This window comes from Mus caroli, unplaced genomic scaffold (assembly GCF_978045245.1).
Source record: "Mus caroli unplaced genomic scaffold, Mus_caroli_1 scaffold_6, whole genome shotgun sequence".
Taxonomy (NCBI): Eukaryota; Metazoa; Chordata; class Mammalia; order Rodentia; family Muridae; genus Mus; species Mus caroli.
In genome coordinates, this window is record NW_028227261.1 from 124,788,915 (window position 1) to 124,813,937 (window position 25,023).

Sequence of the window (25,023 nt, forward strand, 5' to 3'; positions counted from 1 at the left end):
GGACTTTTTAGAGTTCAATGAAAATGAAGCCACAACATACCCAAACTTATGGGATGCAATGAAAGCATTTCTAAGAGGAAAACTCATAGCTCTGAGTGCCTCCAAAAGGAAACTAGAGAGAGCACACATTAGCAGCTTGACAACATACCTAAAAGCACTAGAACAAAAGGAAGCAAATTCACCCAAGAGGAGTAGAAGGCAGGAAATAATCAAACTCAGGGGTGAAATCAACCAAGTGGAAACAAGAAAATCTATTCAAAGAATCAACCAATCAAGGAGCTGTTTCTTTGAGAAAATCAACAAGATAGATAAACCCTTAGCCAGACTCACTAGAGGGCACAGGGAAAGGATCCTAATTAACAAAATCAGAAATGAAAAAGGAGACATAACAACAGATCCTGAAGACATCCAAAACACCATCAGATCCTTCTACCAAAGGCTATACTCAACAAAACTGGAGAACCTGGATGAAATGGAGAAGTTCCTAGACAGATACCAGGTACCAAAGTTGAATCAAGATCAGGTTAATGATCTAAACAGCCCTATATCCCCCAAAGAAATAGAAGCAGTGATTAATAGTCTCCCAACCAAAAAAAGCCCAGGACCAGATGGGTTTAGTGCAGAGTTCTATCAGACCTTCAAAGAAGATCTAATCCCAGTTCTTCACAAACTATTCCACAAAATAGAAACAGAAGGTACTCTACCCAACTCATTCTATGAAGCCACAATTACTCTGATACCTAAACCACAAAAAGACCCAACAAAGATAGAAAACTTCAGACCAATATCCCTTATGAATATTGATGCAAAAATCCTCAATAAAGTTCTTGCTAACCGAATCCAAGAACACATCAAAACAATCATCCATCCTGAGCAAGTAGGTTTCATCCCAGGGATGCAGGGATGGTTCAATATAAGGAAATCCATCAACGTAATCCAGTATATAAACAAACTCAAAGACAAAAACCACATGGTCATCTCGTTAGATGCAGAAAAAGCATTTGACAAGATCTAACACCCATTCATGATAAAAGTCTTGGAAAGAGCAGGAATTCAAGGCCCATACCTAAACATGATAAAAGCAATCTACAGCAAACCAGTAGCCAACATCAAAGTAAATGGTGAGAAGCTTGAAGCAATCCCTCTAAAATCAGGGACTAGACAAGGCTGTTCACTTTCTCCATACCTATTCAACATTGTACTTGAAGTCCTAGCCAGAGCAATTCGACAACAAAAGGAGATCAAAGGGATACAAATTGGAAAAGATGAAGAAGTCAAAATATCACTTTTTGCAGATGATATGATAGTATATATAAGTGACCCTAAAAATTCCACCAGAGAACTCCTAAGCCTGATAAACAGCTTCGGTGAAGTAGCTGGATATAAAATTAATTCAAACAAATCAATGGCCTTTCTCTACACAAAGAATAAACAGGCTGAGAAAGAGATTAGGGAAACAACACTCTTCTCAATAGTCACAAATAATATAAAATATCTTGGCGTGACTCTAACTAAGGAAGTGAAAGATCTGTATAATAAAAACTTCAAGTCACTGAAGAAAGAAATTATAGAAGATCTCAGAAGATGGAAAGATCTCCCATGCTCATGGATTGGCAGGATCAACATTGTAAAAATGGCTATCTTGCCAAAAGCAATCTACAGATTCAATGCAATCCCCATCAAAATTCCAAATCAATTCTTCAACGAATTAGAAAGTGCAATCTGCAAATTCATCTGGAATAACAAAAAACCTAGGATAGCAAAAACTCTTCTCAAGGATAAAAGAACCTCTGGTGGAATCACCATGCCGGACCTAAAGCTTTACTACAGAGCAATTGTGATAAAAACTGCATGGTACTGGTATAGTGACAGACAAATAGACCAATGGAATAGAATTGAAGACCCAGAAATGAACCCACACACCTATGGTCACTTGATCTTCGACAAGGGAGCTAAAAACATCCAGTGGAAGAAAGACAGCATTTTCAACAAATGGTGCTGGCACAACTGGTTGTTAACATGTAGAAGAATGTGAATCGATCCATTCCTATCTCCTTGTACTAAGGTCAAGTCTAAGTGGATCAAGGAACTTCACATAAAACCAGAGACACTGAAACTTATAGAGGAGAAAGTGGGGAAAAGCCTTGAAGATATGGGCACAGGGGAAAAATTCCTGAATAGAACAGTAATGGCTTGTGCTGTAAGATTGAGAATTGACAAGTGGGACCTCATGAAACTGCAAAGTTTCTGCAAGGCTAAAGACACCATCAATAAGACAAAAAAACCACCAACAGATTGGGAAAGGATCTTCACCTATCCTAAATCAGATAAGGGACTAATATCCAATATATATAAAGAACTCAAGAAGGTGGACTCCAGAAAGTCAAATAACCCCATTAAAAAATGGGGCTCAGAACTGAACAAAGAATTCTCACCCGAGGAATACCGAATGGCAGAGAAGCACCTGAAAAAATGTTCAACATCCTTAATCATCAGGGAAATGCAAATCAAAACAACCCTGAGATTCCACCTCACACCAGTCAGAATGGCTAAGATCAAAAATTCAGGTGACAGCAGATGCTGGCGAGGATGTGGAGAAAGAGGAACACTTCTCCATTGTTGGTGGGATTGCAAGCTTGTACAACCACTCTGGAAATCAGTCTGGAGGTTCCTCAGAAAATTGGACATAGTACTACTGGAGGATCCAGCAATCCCTCTCCTGGGCATATATCCAGAAGATGTCCCAACCGGTAAAAAGGACACATGCTCCACTATGTTCATAGCAGCCCTATTTATAATAGCCAGAAGCTGGAAAGAACCCAGATGTCCCTCAACAGAGGAATGGATACAGAAATTATGGTACATTTACACAATGGAGTACTACTCAGCTATTAAAAAGAATGAATTTATGAAATTCCTAGCCAAATGGATGGACCTGGAGGGCATCATCTTGAGTGAGGTAACACAATCACAAAAGAACTCACACAATATGTATTCACTGATAAGTGGATATTAGCCCAAAACTTAGGATACCCAAGATATAAGATACAATTTGCTAAACGCATGAAACTCAAGAAGAATGAAGACTAAAGTGTGGACACTGTGCCCCGTCTTAGAATTGGGAACAAAACACCCAGGGAAGGAGTTACAGAGACAAAGTTCGTAGCTGTGATGAAAGGATTGACCATTTAGAGACTGCCGTATCCAGGGATCCATCCCATAAGCAGCTTCTAAACGCTGACACCATTGCATACACTAGCAAGATTTTGCTGAAAGGACCCAAATATAGCTGTCTCTTATGAGATGATGCCGGGGCCTAGCAAACACAGGAGTGGATGTTCACAGTCAGCTATTGGATGTATCACAGGGCTCCCAATGGAGAAGCTAGAGAAAGTACCCAAGGAGCTAAAGGGATCTGCAACCCTATTGTTGGAACAACATGATGTACTAACCAGAACCCTGGAGTTCTTGTCTCTAGCTACATATGTATCGAAAGATGGCCTAGTCGGCCATCAATGGAAAGAGAGGCCCATTGGACTTGCAAACTTTATATGCCCCAAGATAGGGGAATGCCAGGGCCAAAAGAATGGGAATGGGTGGGTAGGGAATTGGGGGGCGCTATGGGGGACTTTTGGGATAGCATTGGAAATGTAATTGAGGAAAATTCGTAATAAAAATATTAAAAATTAAATAAATAAATAAATAAAATATTCCCATGATACTCTGATAGAAATGCAGATAGGAGTCAATACAGATGTGGTGAGGAAGATGAAAAGGGCAAAAATTGTCTCAAAACATCAGATGACTAGAAACAGAGAAGAGATAATATGTTCAGGCATGAATCCTAGTTCTTTGAACACATGATACTTCTTTCCAGTCTAGCCCTTCACAGTGACCAGTAGAAACCTTTAAAATCAAGAAGGACTAATCCTGATGATATCCATTCAGCACCTAGCAAATATTTGGCAAGTAAATGCAATTCCACAAGTGCTCTACAGATAAGATAAATAAATCAGGGAATAAAGACTTAATATAATGATAAAGTAAGATGAATGGAAAGGTTAGCTCTCCTCACATAAATTCCACACCAGCCAATGTTCTTTTGTGGGGAATGTGTCTACAGGTAGACCCTACTCTGTTACGAATACCTAAACACCAATGAATTGACACTAGGTATTATTTTTGTTTGTTTTTTCATTTTGCTACTGGCTTGACCAATGGCTCTGTAGACATTGGCCTTCTAAACAAGTTGAGATGTCTATAAACACAGTCCTGGAATAAGAGTGGCTGAGAAGAGAACAGGTAAGCCAATGGCATAAACCACAGGCCAAACCTTCATGTTAGTAAACTGGTACCTTTGAAGATGCCATTTCACAGTATGAGAAGTTTGTTTGTCAAGAGATAAGTGGATGCTCACAGTCAGCTATTGGATGGATCACAGGGCCCCCAATGGAGGAGCTAGAGAAAGTATCCAAGGAGCTAAAGAGATCTGCAACCTTGTAGTTGCAACAACATTATTAACTAACCAGTACCTCGGAGCTCTTGACTCTAGCTGCATATGTATCAAAAGATGGCCTAGTAGGCCATCACTGGAAAGAGAGGCCCTTTGGACATGCAAACTTTATATGCCCCAGTACAGGGGAATGCCAGGGCCAAAAAATGGGAATGGGTGGGTAGGGAAGTGGGGGGGAGGGTATGGGGGACTTTTGGGATAGCATTGGAAATGTAATTGAGGTAAATACATAATAAAAAATATATTTAAAAAAAAAAGAAGTAACAGCAATAACACTAAGTAGTATGGTCTCTTTACTAAAATCTTTGTATCTGCCAAATTATTTCACAGTGAAAATCTAAGTGGTCTGTACCTATGAAAGAGACTGGATGGGATATCAAAAATATGAAAAAGAAAGGCCCTCTACTGAAGGTATCACTCACATATTCTTCCAAAACTATAAAGAGTAAATCATGACAATTCAAATGTCACCAGCCCTCCTAAATAAAGGTGATTCATTTTCTACATGCCAAAATAGTATATCAAAATTAGACAAAGAAATTGTAATAAAAGTGTGGTCTAAGATCCCTGACAGAAAAATATTCAACATTATATTACAAAACAAAAGTGAGCACAATAGGATCATAACCAATCAGGTTTCTTTGTAGGGTAGGAGAAATCACATGTACAAATATTACTATATTTCACAAAATTGATAGAGAAAAAGAACTAAGAATCTGAATTTCTGCATAGCAAGATTAATTTTGTAAATTTTTATAATTAAAAATTCTAAATTTAAATATAAACAATTTGAACATAAAAGCATTTTTATATATTATATACATGTGAATATTGTATTTATTCTATAGAAAAATCAAACATCATGAAAAATGAGTGAATGTTTGTATAAAAGTAACATTAGTCACCAGATGTGATCTCAGAAACTTACTGCTGAATAAGCTCACCCTTTCTAGTTCTTTCTGATTTAGTTTTGCTGATTCAACTCAGCCATTCTAGCTTAAACTACTTTTTAAGATGACTGATTCAGACTGGCTTCTCTCAGCTGTTGCATCAATTGCTCTACTTGCTCTCCTACAGAATCTGTCTATTTGTTTTAATTTTCTGGCTCCTTCTCATTCTGTGGATCATTTTTTGTCTTCACCTATGTCTAGTTTGCTCTCTCTGCAACCTGCCTCAAAAAAAAATCTGTCCTAGTAAAAACTGCCTCCTCCCAACCACCTCTCTACTTCTCTGTTAAGTACTCTCGCTTTCCTGTTTGTTCTCTTGAGACTTTGTCTAACCCTCAATTAGACATCATATTAAAACATGACTTCTTCCTTCTACAAACTAATTCTTCCATAAAGGTGTGTGCTAAGGCTATGTCTATATTCCATCCTGAGAGATTAAAGGTGTATGGTATGCCTACATTCCAGGGAGGTCACACAGACCTACGTCATTGGATGTGACCCCTGGCTACAACAACCATGTTGCTAGATTAGAATTTCTCTAAATGTTATTTTTAAGAACAGAATCAAAACAGGATGCTTTCTTCTAATAGAATGAATTTATTATACAGTAAACCCCTGGGATGAAAACTATATCTGATGAATTAAATTTACTTTTTATACATAGAAATATAAAGACTATATTACTGACTTGGAAACAAGTATCAATAGAATAGGATTAAGGAACCACATATAATCACACATGTCTGCATATACATGATTTTGAAAAACAACAAAAATACATACTGGAGAAAAAAACACCATCTTGAGTTTGTCAAATTTTGTTTTTACATTGAAATCAACCCTTATCTTTCATCTGAACACATTAACTGTAATTGGAACAAACACTTGATGACAGGATTTGATACTTTTGAGTCTGATACTGGATTCTACACTTACTAAGTCCATTAACATAATACTGAAATTTTGGCTAGTGAAATTCTTCAAGTAAGAAATAAAAGCTGTCTAGGTTTCAAATAATAAAAATTCTTGTTAGCAGATTCTATTTTCTATAGAAATCATAAATAACCATAAAACTGGAAAAGTAAGAAAACTAATTAATTAATCAAAGCAGAAAACTGAAACAATGCAAAAAATAAGTTGTACTTCTATAATATACACAGGACATGAAAAACCTCTAAAAATTATATGAATTAATTATATTAAAAATAGTTTCACAAAGAATAAATGCTTAGAAATGAACAAACAATGAAAAACTTACACGATAAAAATTCAAAATCTTGATGACAGAAACTCAAGAAGTCCTTCATAAATAAAACAGCTTACACTCATTCATTTCTGATAAGCCTGTACTATACAAATTGATATTTAAATTAAAACCTTTCCAACACCTGCTGATAGATAAAAAAAAAGTAGAATCTTCATACTAAAATGTATATGTAAACTCTCCAGACTCTAAAAGAGATGAAACAATTTTGCCAGATATTAAATGCCTGAAAGACGGCTTTAATTCCATAACTTAAGAAAGAGTTGTTATAATTAAAGCAGTTATCCTAACACAATAGCCTCAGAATCTAAACGTGACAGATAAGAGATTCAGAAAAAACCAAATATCCATTACATATGAGCTTTCCTGATATGTAATCAGGTTATCTAAGCCACTGAATTGGAGAAGGACATTTTAAAACACAGACTAATGGAAAAATGAACTGCTTAGGAGGAAAAGAATGGAATTAGACTCTACCTTAATACATTGCAAATTAAATAAAAGTGCTACCTGGATTTTTGGAATGAGTAACTTGTGTTTTGCCAGGGGTTGTCTGTTTGATGGAGTAGAAATAGTGTTTGTGGTATAAATGAGTGACATCAATTTTTAAAACAGAACTTAAATAGTATAGTCACTAAGACTGGCAATTAATAAATGGCACCTCATGAAACTGAAAAGCATCTGCAAGTCAAAGGACATTATCAATAGGACAAAATGTAGGATGAAATGGCAGTCTACAGAATGAGAAAAGATTTTTCACTAACTCTACATTCAATAGAGGACTAAATCCAAAACATAAAGAACTCCATACATCAACAAATCAAATGATCCAATTTTAAAATTGGGTTACACATCTAAACAGAGAACTGAATCTGAAATGGCCAAAAAACACTCAAAGAAATATTCAACATCTTTAGCCATCAGGAAAACACAAATCAAAGTTGCTTTGAGATCCTATCTATCTATCCTATTTTATGCCTGTCAGAATGGCTAATATCAACAACTCTTCCATTGCTAATAGGAATGCAAACTCATAGAGCAACTATGAAAATCATTATAGTATTTGCTCAGAAAGTTGGAACTATACCTATCTCTAGATCCAGCAATACCACCCTTGGTCATGTAACCAAAAGATGTTCCACTATACAACAAGGATACTTGTTCAACTGTATTAACAGCAGCTTTATTCTTAATAGTCAGAAATTCCAAACAACCCAGATATCTCTCAAATAAATAATAAAGAAAGTGTAGCACATTTGCATAATGCAATATTACACATCTGTTAGAAAAAAAAGACATTGTGAAATTTTCACGGAAATGGATGGAACTAGAAAAAAAATCCATTTGCCTATGAATTCCATGAAGTCATAGTTTTTAATAACTGAAAAGTATTCTTCTGTGTAAATGTACCACATTTTCTGTATCTATTCCTCTGTTGAGGGACATCTGGGTTCTTTCCAGCTTCTTCCTATTATAAATAAGGTTCCTATGAACATAGTGGAGCATGTGTCCTTATTAAATAGTAGAGCATCTTCTGGGTATATGCTCAGGAACAGTATAGTTGAGTTCTCAAGTACTACTATGTCCAATTTTCTGCAAAACTGCCAGACTGATTTCCAGAGTGTTTGTACCAGCTTGCAATCCTACCAGCAATGGAGGAGTGTTCCTCTTTCTTCACATCCTCACCATTATCTGATGTCATCTGAGCTTTTGATCTATTCTGACTGGTGTGAGGTGGAATCTCAGGGTTGTTTTGATTTGCATTTTCCTGTTGACTAAGGATGTTTTACATTTCTTTAGGTACTTCTTGGCCATTTGAGTTGTCTCAGTTGAGAATTTTCTGTTTAACTCTGTTCCCCATTTTAAATAGGGTTATTTGGTTCTCTGGAGTCTAATTTCTTGAGTTCTTTGTATATATTGGATATTAGCCCTCTATCAGATGTAGGATCAGTAAAGATCTTTTCCCAATCTGTGGGTTGCCATTTTGTCCTATTGACAGTGTCCTTTGCCTTACAGAAGCATTGCAATTTTATGAGGTCTCATTTGTTGAGTCTTAATATTAGAGAATAAGAATTTCATAAATCCATTGTTTTTAATTGCTGAGTAGTAATCTGTTGTGTAAATGTACCACATTTTCTGTATCCATTCTTCTGTTGAGGGACATCTGGGTTCTTTCCAGCTTCTGGTTATTATAAATAAGGCTGCTATGAACATAGTGGAGCAGGTGTTCTAATTACCAGTTGGAACTTCTTTGGGGTATATACCCTAGAGAGTTATTGCTGGATCTTCCAGTAGTATTATGTCCAATTATGTCTAGAACCTCCAGACTGACTTCCAGAGTGGTTGTACAAGCTTGCAATCCCACCAACAGTGGAGGAGTGTTCTGCTTTATCCACATCCTTGCCTGCCTCTGCTGTCACCTGAATTTTTGATTATAGCCATTCTGGCTGGTGTGAGGTGGAATGTCAGGGTTGTTTTGATTTGCATTTCCCTGATGATTAAGGATGTTGAACATTTTTTCAGGTGCTTCTCAGCCATTCAGTATTCCTCAGTTGAGAATTTTTGTTTAGCTCTGAACCCCATTTTTAATGGGGTTATTTGAATTTCTGGAGTCCAGCTTCTTGAGCTCTTTGTATATACTGGATATTAGTCCCCTATCAGATTCAGGATTGGTAAAAATCCTTTCCCAATCTGTTGGTGGCCCTTTTGTCTTATTGCCAGTGTCTTTTGCCTTACAGAAGCTTTGCAATTTTATGACATCCTTAGTGAGTTAACCCAATCACGAAAGAAGTCATTAGATATGCACTCACTGATAAGTGGATATTAACCCAGAAACATAGAACAACCAAGATACAACTTGCAAAACACAAGAAAATCAAGAAGAGGGAAGACCAATGGGTGGATACTTCATTCCTCCTTAGAATAGGGAACAAAATACCCAGGAAAGGAGTTGCAGAGACAGAGTTTGGAGGTAAGATGAAAGGATGGACTATCCAGAGTCTACCCAACCCAGGGAACCATCCCATAATCAGCCCCCAAACCCAGACACTATTGCACAATGCCAGAAAGATTTTGCTGAAGGGACCCTGTTATAGCTGTCTCGTATGAGGCTATGCCAGTGCCTGGTAAATACAGAAGTGGATGCTCACAGTCATCTATAAGATGGAATACAGAGCCCCCAATGGAGAAGCTAGTGAAAGTACCCAAGGAGCTAAAGGGGTCTGCAACCCTATAGGTGGTACAACAATATGAACTAACCAGTACCCCCCAGAGCTCGTGTGTCTAGAAGCGTATGCATCAGAAGTTGGCCTAGTCGGCCGTCATTGGAAAGAGAGGCCCTGGGTATTGCAAACTTTATATGCCCCTAATACAGGGGAATGCCAGGGCCAAGAAGCAGGAGAGGGTGGGTAGGGGAGCAGGGTGGGGGGAGGGTATAGGGAACTTTCGGGATAGCATTTGAAATGTATATAAAGAAAATATCTAATAAAAAATAAATTAAAAAAAAACAGTTTTAGGGTTGTCAGTAAGTGGTGGCCCTTGCCTTTAATCCCAGCAATTGGGAGGCAGAGATAATGGATTTCTTAGTTCGAGGCCAGCCTGGAAAAAAAATGTATATATATATTAGAGCATAAGCCATTGGTGTTCTGTTCAGGAACTTTTCCCTGTGCCCATGTGTTCCAGGCTTTCCCACACTTTCTCTTCTATCAGTCTCAATGTATCTGGTTTTATGTGCAGGTTCTTTATCCATTTTGGACTTGAGCTTTGTATAGAGAAGTAAGAATAGATTTTTTTTTTGAAAATGCTGTCTTTTTGCCACTGACTTCATGAAATTTGCAGGCAAATGGATGGAACTTGAAAACATTAGGAGTGTGGTAACTCATTCATAAAAAAACGCACATGGTATACACTCACTGATAAGTGGATAGTAGCCCAGAAGTTCAGAACCCTAGATTCAATTCACAGACCATATGAAGCCCAAGAAGAAGTAAGACTAATGTATATATGCTTCAGTGCTTCTTAGAAGGGGGAGCAAAATACTCACAGGAGGAAATATGGAGACAACATGTGGAGCAGAGACTGAAGAAAAGGCCATGCAGAGACCTCCTCACCTGGGGATCTATCCCATATACAGTCACAAGACCCAGTTGCTAGGATGCTGGAAAGTGCTTGTTGATTGGAGCCTCATATGGCTGTCTCCTGAAAGGCTCTGCCAGAGCCTGATCATTAACAGAGCCAATCATTGGACTAAGCCCACGGTCCCCTATGGGGGAGTAAGAAAAGGGACTGAAAGAGATGAGGGGGTTTGCAGCCCCACGCAACCGTGGCAACTGGTCAGACTGCTGGAGATCCTGGACACTGGAACACCAAGCAAAGAATACAGTTGGAGGGACACATGGCTCTGGCCACATATGTGGCAGAGAATGGTCTTATTGGACATCAGTGGGAAGAGAGGCTCTTGGGCCTGACAAGGTTCCATGCCCCAGGGTAGGGGAATGTCAGGGCAAAGAGACAGGTGTGAGTAGGTTTATGGCAGAGCACCCTCATAGAGGCAGGAGTAGGGGGAGGTGGAAAAGGAGGGTTCTGAAGGGGAGACCTGGAAAGGGGGAAACATTTGAAATGTAAATAAAGAAAATATCCAATAAAAAAGGAAAAAAACAAAACAAAACAAACAAAACCAAACAAACAAAACCCCCCAAAACCCCAAAATAAAAAACAACCAACTAAACTAAAAGCCTCCCAAGCTAGACAACCCAGACCTTGAAAAGCAAACATAATATATACTTACTTATTATTATATGTATATTATACTTATATACTTATTATAAGTATATAAGTATATTAGCTTTTATGTAAAGAATAATCACACCATAATCCACAGATCCAGAGAATTTAGGTAAAGATGAGATGCCTAGTAGAGTTCTGTGGATCTGCCTGGGAGGAGGAAATAAAATAGTTTTGGGAGATATAGAGTTGTGGCTCAGGATGAGAACAGGAGAAACCAAGTCAAGGAGGGAGGCATGGAGGGAGAATGTACAGAGAGAGAGAGAGAGAACTGAAACAGGTAGGTATTTATGGAAATGTAGTGCAGTGGAAACATCGTGGAATCCATGAGACTAACCCTAGCATGGACATCTACTTATGGAGGATAGGATCCTGAACAGGCCATCGTCTTTAACAAGGCTAGGTTCCCAGTAATGGGACTGGGACATGAACACAGCCACAGAATCATTGACCCTTAACCTGTCCTGCTGCATCAATGGTGACTCAGACCTTATAGGTACCAGAAGAGGGAGTTCATGCCTAACACTGCTCAGATGGCTAAGATGTGAAAGCTAGTTGTCTCAGACCTAGGATAGAACCAAATATGATTGGGGGAAAAATCAATGATATTATTCCTAGTTATATTTTGATATACCCAGAGGATCAGTGCCTAACCAAATTGCCTAAGGAGTAGTTTCATCCAGCACCTAATGGTTGCAGAAACAGAGATCCACAGATAAACATTAGATGGAGCTCAAGGAACTTTGAAGAAGGGGGGAGGGAATATTTTGTATCCGAAGGGATCAAGGACCCAATGAGAATGTGGCCCACATAATCAACTGAGTAGGGTCCATAAAGGATCACAGAGACTAAGGCAGCAACTACAGAGCCTGCATGAGTCTGCAAGGTCTGCATGTGGTTCTTTGTATATATGCTGTGGTTCTTTAGCTCGCTGTTTCAGTTTGACTCCTAAGAACAGCAGGAGTATCTCTAACTCTTTTGCCTGTTCCTAGGACCTATTTCCCTCCTACTGGCTTGCCTTGTCCAGCCTTAATATGAGGGTATATGTCTAATCTTATTGCATCTTGTTATGCAGAGTTCGGTTGCTATCACTGAAAAACCTGCTGTTTTCTGAAGGGAAGCTGAGGAGCAGTGGATCTAGGGGAGAGGAGATGTTGTAGCTAGGAAGAACAGAGAGAAGGGAGGCTGCAGTTGGGATGTTTTGTAGAAGACTAAAAAGGAAGTGAAAATTTATGGTTCCTTCGGCGACTCAGTTGTGATTTTTTTTTTTGAAAATGTCATACGAAATAAAGTTTTTGCTGAAGCAGACACGTGGGAGGATATATTGCTGAGAACAGACATGTGATGTTTTTCTGGAAGCAGCCTGGAAAGGGGGCATGTAATGTTTTTCTAGAGCAGATGCTTAAGAGAAAATGAGATGTTTGGAAAGGATATTAGTGTAATCTAACAGACAGTGGACAATGCTGTGTGTGTGGTATTACTTCACCATACTATTTTTTGCTCATCATCATGAGACTTTACTAATGTTGGTCTTCACTGAAGATTATGCTGTGTGGTATTGGTTTGCCTTGCCATTTGTTGCTGGTGATCATGTGTCATGAGACTACAGCAGTAACTACAGAGCCTGCATGGGTCTGCATTAGGCTCTTTGTATACATACTGTGGTTCTTTAGCTCGCTGTTTCAGTTTGACTCCTAACAGCAGCAGAAGGAGTATCTCTAACTCTTTTGCCTGTTCCTATTTTCTTCCTACTGTGTTGCTTTGTCCAGCCTTAATATGAGGGTATATGCCTAGTCTTATTGCATCTTGTTATGCAGAGTTTGGTTGCTATCACTGGAAAACCACCAGTGGTTTTATAGAAATACATAGAGAGAAGCACTACCAAAGAACTTTTGATGGTATTCTGGCATCTCCTACCTGCTTCTGCAGACTTGGGCCAATTGGCTTAGCCTTGCGGTATTATCTGGATTGATCTGCTGTTGTTGATTCATGAATGGTGTTTGTGAGTGGATTGAGCTGCTGATGCTGATTCAGTTTGTGTGAACTGAACTACTGATATCTAAACAAAGCAGTCTGGATTTGCTCCAAAGAGCTATTTCTAAACAGATCCACCTTCTCCTTTCCACTACCTCTGGTGAGTGGTGGGATAGAAGCGATGGATGTTAAAGCATTTCAGAACCCTTATTAAAAGTAGTTTTGAAAAATCTAAGCCTACAGAAAAATAACTGAATAAAATTTAAATAATAATAATAATAATGCAACAAATATCCAGATTCACCACTGAAGATAATAAAGCATACTATGACTAATAAATGTTTATGAATATTCTTACCACTGAAAATATTTCAATATCTGGTCTGAGGAATAATAGAACATAAGATAATAAGTTTAATTATAGCTAGAATTTAAGTTGTTACAGCTGAAGCAATAAATATTTTATATACTAATTCATGATAGGAGAAGAAAGTATTACATTCATGAGACAGTACTCTGAAGTGATCTTTGGAAGAATTTCTGGTTTGGATACAAAAGGTTTCATACATTCTTTGTATATTATCTATTTTTTACTTAAGGGTGGAGACTTTTCAGCTAAAGGGGAGGCACTACTGAAGGATCATGGTGGCACAGAGACAGAAAGAGGGAATGAGAGTGTACAGAGAGGAACATACAGTAGGCCCGACATCTATCTTTGAAAGGGAGAAAGTTATTGAAGAATTAAGTGATTGATGAAGCACAAGTTAGAAAACCAAATGAGATGTAAAAAACAAACAAACAAACAAACAAACAAACAATTTCTTGGACTCAAAGTGAAAACTGAGTTGGGATTGATTAAGAAATAAAACCCATGGCTTTGACTTTCATTCTTGAGTTTGTGTTTTTCTAAATTTGTTTAGGCCTTATGTTCACAATATTTAGAGTAAAATTTATAAAAACCTATTTGTGTTTGTGGGGATATTTTGAATAAATACTGAATGTCAACAATTTATCATGTTAAATATTATATTGATTATTGCAATTATTATAATCTCTTTTTCTAGACAACTAGTATAGCTACATTCAGTTGGACCTGGGTCATTTATCATACATTTTGTTTTCCCTATTGCATGATGCAAATACTAGTGGAGTGCTTGCTTTTAAAAGAAACAATATTCACAAAAGTAGGTGTTCTGTATTGTCCTCAACTAATTGAAAAAGACAGCATCAAAGAAACCAGAAGCAATGTCCATGACTGCTAAAATGTTCATTGAAGCTATTTACTCTAATTCTTATAATAGTTCAATAAAAGCAGCCAACTGAACAATGCAAAAAAAAGTCACTAAATTAAAATTAAGACTTCATTGCAAATCAGACTTTCACCAGTCTGTCTATTGATTGAGGTGTAATTGCCATACAAACATTGTTCTTCCAACAGCATCCTTTGTAGAAAGGCTAAATTTTTTTGGATGTATTCTACATTATACAAACTAAAAAGACAATGCAGAACAAAAATCCATCATTTTGATTGAAATAAAATTGCAGTGGAAAATATGAATTTTCAATTTATCAACTTACAACTATAGAAATGCAAAAGGACCTTGCAGAGCAGAACATGATAATAAAGTAAGACTTTCCCTGGGATGAGCCTGAGTGGTCACGACAGAATCAATATGGTATTTGTGCTCCACAGGTAGGTCAAATAACACTGGGCACAAATTTGTATTAACTTTGAAGAGATGGTCAGTGGGTAATTTTATTTGGAAAACCATAGAGAAAACTTGCAATATCTGGCTGATGTGGTAGTTGAGAATTAGTGTTAAAGCTCTCCTCAAGGGAGAATCTGCTGCTTAGCCATGGACAGGGTGCTTATAATGTAGCATAGAACTGGTAAAGCTCTTTGGCTGGCCATTTGTTCTGGGATTCCTTGTCACACTGATGACTAATTTTCCTCTGTAGAGGACCAAACCAGATGTCTACACAAAACATCCAATCTTTTATGTCTTTATAGGACATTTTTCCAGGTGAAATCCTTTCTAAATTCCAAGCTACTACACTTAGATTTGGAAAATGTCGAGTTAATTTTTCTCTGCATTAAATCCCTTACTCAATCAGGAATATATTCCCAAGAGATTGCAAAGTATCTAGGTCTCTGCATTGGTTCAGGAGATAAACACACACACACACACACACACACACACACACAGTATAAATTATAGAGTACTGGTTTGTGAGAGCCATGTTAAAAAGTTGAAGCATTTTCTCAACTGAACTTAGACAATTAGGAAAGAGAGGGGAAGTAACAGCTGCAGGAAGAAATGACAGGTTCCACAAAGTTAATATTCTAGAGAAAAATGGGAGATAAATAATAAGAGAGACCATGAATGGAATTGGATAGATGCAATACTTGATGTTTGTCATGAGAATGACTCCACAGATTAAAAAAACCAAGCAAACAAAACACAAACAAATGTAAGCCTAAAGAAATAAAAGTAAACAAAAGAATAAACAAAAAACCTTACACCATAGTGATCTCATTCATAGAAAAATTATTATATTCCACGCAAATTCCAAAATTATAGATTAGATGATATACTAAAATGAGAACTCTAAATTTTTTATAAGGGAATAGGTTTGTAGGGAGAATATGTTTATTTGACAGGGTTGAAATCAGAGTGTGATCTATGGATTACTTTATAACACCAAATCAAGTTTTATGTATTCTAAGGTTCACTAGGTTTGAGTCATGGAAGTTTGTAATGAATCGGTTTTATCCAGGGAAAAAAATCCCTTTGTACATTAACTGATGCAAATGACCAACCCTTATCACATGTGTAATTTAAAAACACTAAAAGGACTGACTCTCTGTATAATATATGTATACACATTTAGAAACAAATATATTTGTGTGTTTTAACAATAATTATCATGGAAGACATCATGCTTCTGAGAAGGAAAAATTAAATGGGAAAGAAAAAGGGGTAGAAATGACATAAATAGAGTGCACAGAGTGTACATTTTTTTTAAAATTTTTATCCACTATTTTATTTATTTACATTTAGAATGATATACCCTATACCAGTTTCAGTTCTGCACCCCCATCCTGTGCCCCTCGCCCTGCCTCTATGAGGGTGCTTCCACACCTGCATACTCACTCTTGCCTCAGTGTCCTAGTGTTCCCCTTCCCTGAGTCATCAAGTCTCCACAGGACTGAAAATTTCAAATATGGAAGAAAATTTAATTTTAAAAAAGAAAAAAAAGAATTAAAAGAGCAAGTGTTTTCAGAGATAACTTTAATTATAAGTTCTTACCCAACATATATTTTAAAACTGCATATTCATAAGATAAAATCCATGAGAGACACTCAGAAAGAGCCTTAAGATAATATGGCATCACTAATTATGATACCATAATAACACATGTGTAATAAGAAAATCTATACATTTCGACAAATTAAAATGGGTTGTAGTGATTTTTTTCCAATTTATCAAGTTGGTTCTTTTTTATTTATTTTTACTTTATTCACTTCTGAGATTATAAGTACATTACTCCTTTGTCCTTCCTTTTATACACTTCTATATACCACTCCCATTCTTCAAATTCATCACCTCTCATTTCATTGTTATTGTATGAATACATATGTACATATATATTCCTATATATTGCTGTGGACTGGACTCAGTAAGCTCCTCAACCCATGGGAGAATCAGGGTTCTGGTACTCAGGTGGGCAAGGAGTAGGCTGGGTGGCAGACACGAACACCAGAGAAAGTGTTGAATCTGAATGTAATTTCTCAAAGCCAGAATCAGACTTATATTACAGAAGAAAACAAGGAAGTTAAGTGATACATTAAGGATATCCAGGGTACACTGAGATTTCCCAATACAAAATGACTCTTTACACAAAACAGGAATGCATACATAAAAGCTAGTAGGAACCAGGCAGTGTTTACAATTGGGATAAAAATCAGTGTTTAGAACTTAGAATACCCAAGATACAAGATACAATCTGCAAAATACATGAAACTCAAGAAGAAAGAAGACTAAAATGTGTACACTTTGCCCCTTCTTAGAATTGGGAACAAAACACCCATGGAAGGAGTTACAGAGACAAAGTTTGGATCTGAGACGAAAGGATGGACCATCTAGAGACTGCCATACCTGGGAATCCATCCCATAATCAGCCTCCAAACGCTGACACCATTGCATACACTAGCAAGATTTTGATGAAAGGACCCAGATATAGCTGTCTCTTGTGAGGCTATGCCTGGGCCTAGCAAACACATAAGTGGATGCTCACAGTCAGCTATTGGATGGATCACAGGGTCCCCAATGGAGGAGCTAGAGAAAGTACCCAAGGAGCTAAAGGGGTCTGCAACCCTATAGGTGGAACAACAATATGAACTAACCAGTAACCCCCCGCCCCTGAGCTCATGTTTCTAGCTGCATATATATCAGAAGATGGCCTTGTCAGCCATCATTGGAAAGAGAGGCCCATCAGTCTTGCAAACTTTATATGCCTCAGTACAGGGGAACGCCAGGGCCAAGAAGTGGGAGTGGGGGTGGAGAGGCATGCGGAGACTTTTGGGATAGCATTGGGAATGTAAATGAAGAAAATACCTAATTAAAAAAAAAGTTAGAACTCTGGAAGAATGCATTCATGTCTTTTCCATCTCAGGGGCATCTAAGACCTGTTTCTAAAATATGTGGTGTCTTTACACTAGTGACTTTCTTTCCATGTGTGTAGAACAACCTATGACAGCAGCAATTGGATGTTTGTTTTGAAAATCTCTTGTAGTTCCTGCCCAATTAAACATCAGAGAACTTTTTTCATCGAGTACTAGGGGTTTGTTTGATGGTGTTTTGTTAGATGCAGGGAGTACCATCAGACTACATGAGAAAAATTCATTAAGAGTATATAAATATATTTGTACATGGAATTATGTGTTATGGATATTTTATAATGTGATTCTTTGTGTTTCTTTTGGACATTCTTATTGTTATGTTATCCACTTTCCCCTTTTCTATATTTACCTCACTCTGCTTTTCTGAAGATGCCTTGTTTCCTTATCAGATCATGTGTATACTGATTATTCACTTTTACTCTTAGACTACCTTCTTCTGTGTTTCTCTCTTCCATTTCCCTAAGAATGCTTCCTTTCCCTCTATTTCTGACAAGATCATTTTTACTCTGCTGTTCCACTGTCTATTGCTCCCCAATGGTACCATTTTAACTTTCCTGGTTTGTGTAGTTTTTACAGGCTATTCACTCATATCTGAATATTTATGGCCAGGAGCACCTGAGGAAAAAACATGCTATGTTTGTCTTTCTGTGTTTGAGTTACAACAATTGATATGGTCTTTTCTGGTATATGATCTTATATTTATTTACACTTGAATAATATTCCATGTATGTGTGCTGTATTTTTATTTCCAGTCATCAGTTGTATACCAATTAAGTTGTTTCTATTTTCTAGCTATTATGAATAGAGCAACAATGAACATGTCTGATCATATTTCTGTGGGATAAGACATCATGTTCTTTGCATATATGCCCAAGAGTTGAATCTTAATGTAGATCTGTTAATGTAGCTGAATCTTATTGTAGATCTATTCCCTGTTTTCTAATGGAAGATCACAAATTTTTCTATAGTGACTGTGAGTTTGCATCCTCACTATAAATGAGCAAATGTTCTCCTTTCCCAATATCTTTGCTAAATGAGGTGTTTTTTGTCTTACTAATATTGTACTTTCTAACTTGTGTAAGGTGAAGTCTAAAGTTAGTTTTAATTTGCATTTCTTTTATGACAAAGGATGTCATTATTTAAGTATTTCTAAACCATTGCATTTCATTTTTCAAAAACTCTCTGCTTAGCTGTATACCTAATTTTTATTTGGATATTTGTTTTCTTGCTATTAAAATTCCTGGTTTTTTTGGGAGGGTATTGTTGTTGTTATATATTTATTTTAGATACTAACCCTCTGCCATTTGTGTAATTGGTAATACAATTATTTTCTAGTCTGTACCCTGCTACTTTGCCTAAATGATGATATTTTTGCCTTGCAGAAGCATTTTGGATCAATAAGATTCTATTAATTTTTCTTAGGGCCTGTGCTATCAGTATTCAGTTCAGAATGTTTTTTTTTTCTCATATCAATTAATTCAAGCAAATTTCCGAAATTTTGTTCTCTCACATTCATGTTATCTGGTGTTAGGTTGAGTCTTGTACAAACCAATAAATATAGATTTACACAGACATTTCTCCAACACATTTATCCAATTTCATTTGTTGAAGATGATTTCTTTTAACCAGTATGTATTTTGTGGTTATTTAAAAAAATTCAAGAATTCATATATGTGTTGATTTATATCTTGGTCTTCCCTGTTATTCCATTGATTAAGCTATCCAATTTTACACTCACATTTTCCGGTTTCAATTGGTATGTATAGCTATGTTGTATAATTTTTAATCTGAGGTGGTGATATATCTACAGAATTTTTTCTTTTTAAATTTATTTTCTTTTATTTTTGGCTACCATTAAGGTGATTTGTGCTTCCATGTAAAACTCAAATTTGTTTATTTTTTGTTAGAATTTTTATGTGAATTGAATTGAATTATAGAATGCTTTGGGAGGATGGTCATTTTCAATATATTAATGTACCAAGCCATGAGCATGGGATATATTTCCTGCTTCTGATATATTCTTCAATGTTTTAAAGTTATGCTCATAGAAATGTTTCACTTGCTCAGTTAAAATGACACCAAGATTTGTGAAAGAAATTCTCTGATTTTTTTCCCTCAGTGTGTTTGTAATTTATATATAAAAATTCCACTGATTTTATTTTGTATTTAGTATCTTGATACGTTCCTGAAATAATAAAATAATATCTGTAAACCAAGACACTTTGATTTCTTCTTTTCTGTTTATATCTTCTTGATCTCCTTCAGTTCTGTTGTTCTCACTAAAACTTCAAGATTTATCTTGAGTAGGTTTGGAGAAAGTCGACCTACTTGCTTTGTTCTGATTTTAGGGGGAATAGTTTTGAGTGTCTCTCCATTTGGGTTGATGTTGTTTGTAGGCTTGCTGCATACTACCTTTATCATGCTGAGGTATGTCCTATGTATTACTAGCCTCTTCAGGACTTTTATCATGAAGGGCTGTTGGATGTTATCAAAAACCTTTTCTTAATCTAAATAGATAATTATGCAGTTTTTGTCTTTCAGTCGGTTTATGTGGTGAATTGTATTTCAATTTATGTATGTTGAATCATCACTGAATCACTAGAATGAAGCCAACATTATCATAGTGAAAAATCCTTTAGATATAATCTTGAATTGATTTTGTAAGTATTTTCTTGATGACGTTGGTATCTTCACTCATAGGAGATAGTTATATATAATTTCTTTCTTTGGGGTGCAATTTTTATGTTGTTTAGATACCAAGGTACTTTGGTCTCATAAACAGAATTTGTTTATATTCAGTTTTTGATTGGCAAAATATTTTGAGGAATATTGATAGTATTTCTTCTATAAAGGTCTGGTAGAATTTTGAGCAGACTTCATCTTGTCCTCCTGACCTATTTTTAGTTGGAAGAATTTTAATTACTGAATCTATTTTAACCTACACTATAGATTTACTTAAATTTTCCATCATCTTAATTTAAATTTGGGTGGTAATAGATATAAAGAAATTTTTCATTTCCTTTTTTTAATTTCCAGGAGTTAGTAATAATTTTGGGGTACCATTTTTTTGGGCTAGCTTCTGCGGTCTTTTAGACTTGGTAGAAAATCTGTCCATGACCTTCTGGATTTCAGTATCTCCACTGAGATGTTGGATGTTATCCTAATGGTCCTGCATTTATATGTAACTTGCTCTCTTTTTCTTATACCTTTCAAATTGCCATCTTTTTTTTCTATACATTTAGTGTTTGTGTTAGTTTTCTGTTCCTGACTATTTGGTATTCTTTATGCTTCTTGTACATTGATAGGCACTTCATTCTTTAAGTTAAGGATGGCTTCTTCTATGAATTTGTTAAAAACATTTTCTGGACATTTAACCTGGAATGCTTCTACTTTTGTGTATCCTATCTTCTGAATCTATTTATATATTTTTTTGTTCTCATAGCACTTGTGTATCCTGGAAGTTTTGTCCTTGGAATTTTGTTTGTTTATTTATTTAGATTTAACATGTTCTTTGATGGAGGTAACTATTTCTTCTATCTTGATTTTTTTAGTGTTTGAGATTATATCTTTAATCTTATCTGTGTTGCTGGGGAGAATTACCTCTGAGAATTTGTTTGAGTTCCTAATTTTTGTTTGTTTGTTTCTAGCTTTAATCTCAGTTTGGTTCTTCTTTGGTGCCTCTATTTCTACTTTTATAACCATTTTCTTTATTGCATTCCATTGATTGTTTGTCTCTTCACAAACTTCATTATAGGATTTATTCATATAAAATTTAAAGTCATTAAACACATTAATAATTGTTATTTTGAAGTCCCCATCTTGTGCTTCAGCTACATTATATTTTTTGAGCCTACTTTAATGATGTTACTGACTTCTGGATTGACACATACTATTTTGGCTGTTCATATTTATGTTTTTGTAGCTATGTCTAGAAATCTAAGTTTATGATGATTGACATTATTCTAGCTTTCATTATGTGGTCTTGCCTTTGAAGTGAGTATTCTGCTCTTTGGTTGCTGTGGGTTGTTGTTGTTGTTGTTGTCATTGTTATTTTGTTTCTGTTACCTTTGGGGTATTAGAAAATATGCTTGCTATGGATTTCATGGTAGAGAGTGCTTCCACAGTGTGGTATATTGAATATCAGACTGGTTTGACTACAAGCCATCTATAGTAAATAATACTTTTTTTGATATTGGTGTCTGACACAAAGCAATGAAGTTGTTTAGAAGTAGGGCCTGAGACAGTCTCTATCAATGAGCTAAGTGTATCATATTAGATGACTTATGTTTGATCTACACATTAGAGTGGAATAAAAGTGACAAAAAGAGAAAGACTTAGTTCACTGTTATTTTGGTTATAGGGACGCAAACTAGAAGATGATGAAATAAACATAAGTCTGAGAAGACAAACAAACAAATAACCAATCAAGCAACCATCAAAAAACAGTGACTATGAATAATTGTAAAATGAGCACTTAGAAATTGAGATATCATAAACAAAGTTCTTACTGTAGTATTATTGAGAAAGGTTTTTAACAGCTCTTTTATAAACCTTTGATATGGTATAGATATAATGATTATTTCTGCTTTCATTTTCTTTTTATGATTATCAAAAAGTTTTTAGAAAATAGAAAGTCTGGAGATTTTAAACTTGTTTTTGAAACTGAAATTATCAACGCATATAAAAGCTATTAAGTAATATGATTTGCTAACAATATATCTATTCTAATAAATGAATTGAATATTTTAATTCAGGCTACCATTATATTCTTTCATACTGATTTAGTTCTTAAAATACACACAGTGATGAATGTACTTAGACATAACTGAGTACTTTGTTTTAATAATCAAAATAGTAGTATTATTACCTTGATTTGTAGAGTTGAGAGCAACTATCCATGTAGTTAATAGTAAATAAGAATTCTTCAAAACTAGTCTATTAAAAGAAAGATGATTAAAAGACACACAAAAAATTAATGTCCATATTCACAGTATGTTTTCTCTTAGATAAGTTATCAAGGATGAAAATATTGAAATAATACTGAATTTTGGCATAATGTTTTAAATTCCAAATACTGATAAAGCCTTTCCAATCTATTATATTTATATTCATATATCATAATGACAATAAAAGAGTCAAATTCATGATCAGGTTAGAGGGATTTTGTCTCAGTGTCAATGAATAATAAAGTTAAATTTTCATAAAGCAAAATATTTTTAATATTTTTATTGACATGTATTAATATTAGGAATTGTAAGGTAGCAAACACTATAGGCCTATTAAAATAATGGACAGGTAATCATAGGATTTCCCCAAAGAGCACTCAGAGTACAGAGAAAATTCCTAAATAGTAACTATGTAGGAGATTTTCATAATATGCACTACTGTATCTCCCTGAATAGAATATAGATGTATCTTCTTTTTCATGTAAATGGCCATGTTATGCTGTTTCTAACCAGAAAGATTCTTCCAAGTTTATTAAAACACATGATATGTGTGTATGCTCATGCTATGCACATGCCCACAGGAAAAGCAAACAAATAAACTTCCTATCAGATATATATACCCTTTCAACTAGCAATTCTATAATCCTACTTTTATCCATAATACCTACCATATTTGGTATATTAGAAACATTATGATGAATATATCTCTTAACACATTTCAAAGACCTTTCCCTTGAAAATGGAATTCAGTTGATAAAAAAGTATATATACTCAAATTTATTTTTACTATTTTTAAGGCTCTGTTCCCACTGAATAGTGTTATGTGTCTCACACAGACACTAACGTGCATGTGAGTGTCCACTTTTCTCTAGGATGTTACTTTCTATTTGTAGAGAAGTGGAAACTATTGTTCAAGTCTTTACTAAAATCATCAACTATATTTCACATTGGAATTTTTCAAATTTGTACTTCCAAAGATTTAGAGATATGAAAATAGTAACCGTGAATGTGTGTGAATATATGACAGTCTACAAAGAGCACTACAAGCCCATTCATAAAGACATAAAACTCCTTCATGAACGAGCCTTTGGATTTTAAAATTTTAATATAAATGTCTGCATGCATGAGCTTATATGTCAAAGTTGGTTTCAATACAATGTTTTAAAACAGTGTATTATCAAAAAATGTCTAAACTTTTAAGTTTCCAATGGGATAAATGACAGCAAGAAACAGTAGTCTTCCAGACTCAATAGGACTGATACTCATATGAACTTTAAGAGACCATGGTAAAATGTACAGGGCCTGTAGAGATTCCACTAGATGCTATCACATCACTGAGAAGGAAATGTAGACATGCATTCTTATCTTTAACCAAGAAGCTAACTCCAGTTGACACTCATTTGCAAATGACAACATTGTTTTCTCCAGTTGAGTTTTACTGAATAAATATATTAGCTACACTTAACTACTGGTCCCTTAACCAGAAATAGATGGCAAACACAAAGTATATCCAATGATATTTATGGAGATTTTTTTTATCTCAGATTGCTTTGTTTAGCCCTTTTTGTCTTACTGGTCCTTTGCCTTTTTATTATGGTTTCTGGATTTGTGCTTTTATGTTTTATGGTGTGTGTGTGTGTGTGTGTGTGTGTTTATGTGTGTGTATGTTTCTTGTGATTAGTCTTTGTTTCTTTTATTCTGATTTTTGTTTATTTGTTTTCTAAAGACACAGAAAGAGAAAGAAAATATGCAGAGTTTGGTGTGTAGAGAGGTGGAAAAGACCTGGTAGAAGTTTCAGGAGAAGAAACAGGGAAACAGTGATCACAATATATTCTGTGAAAAAATATTTTTAATAATATAAAATGTCTAATGAAAGTGAAGGTTCTAAATATTTCAAATTAGAAAATTAATAT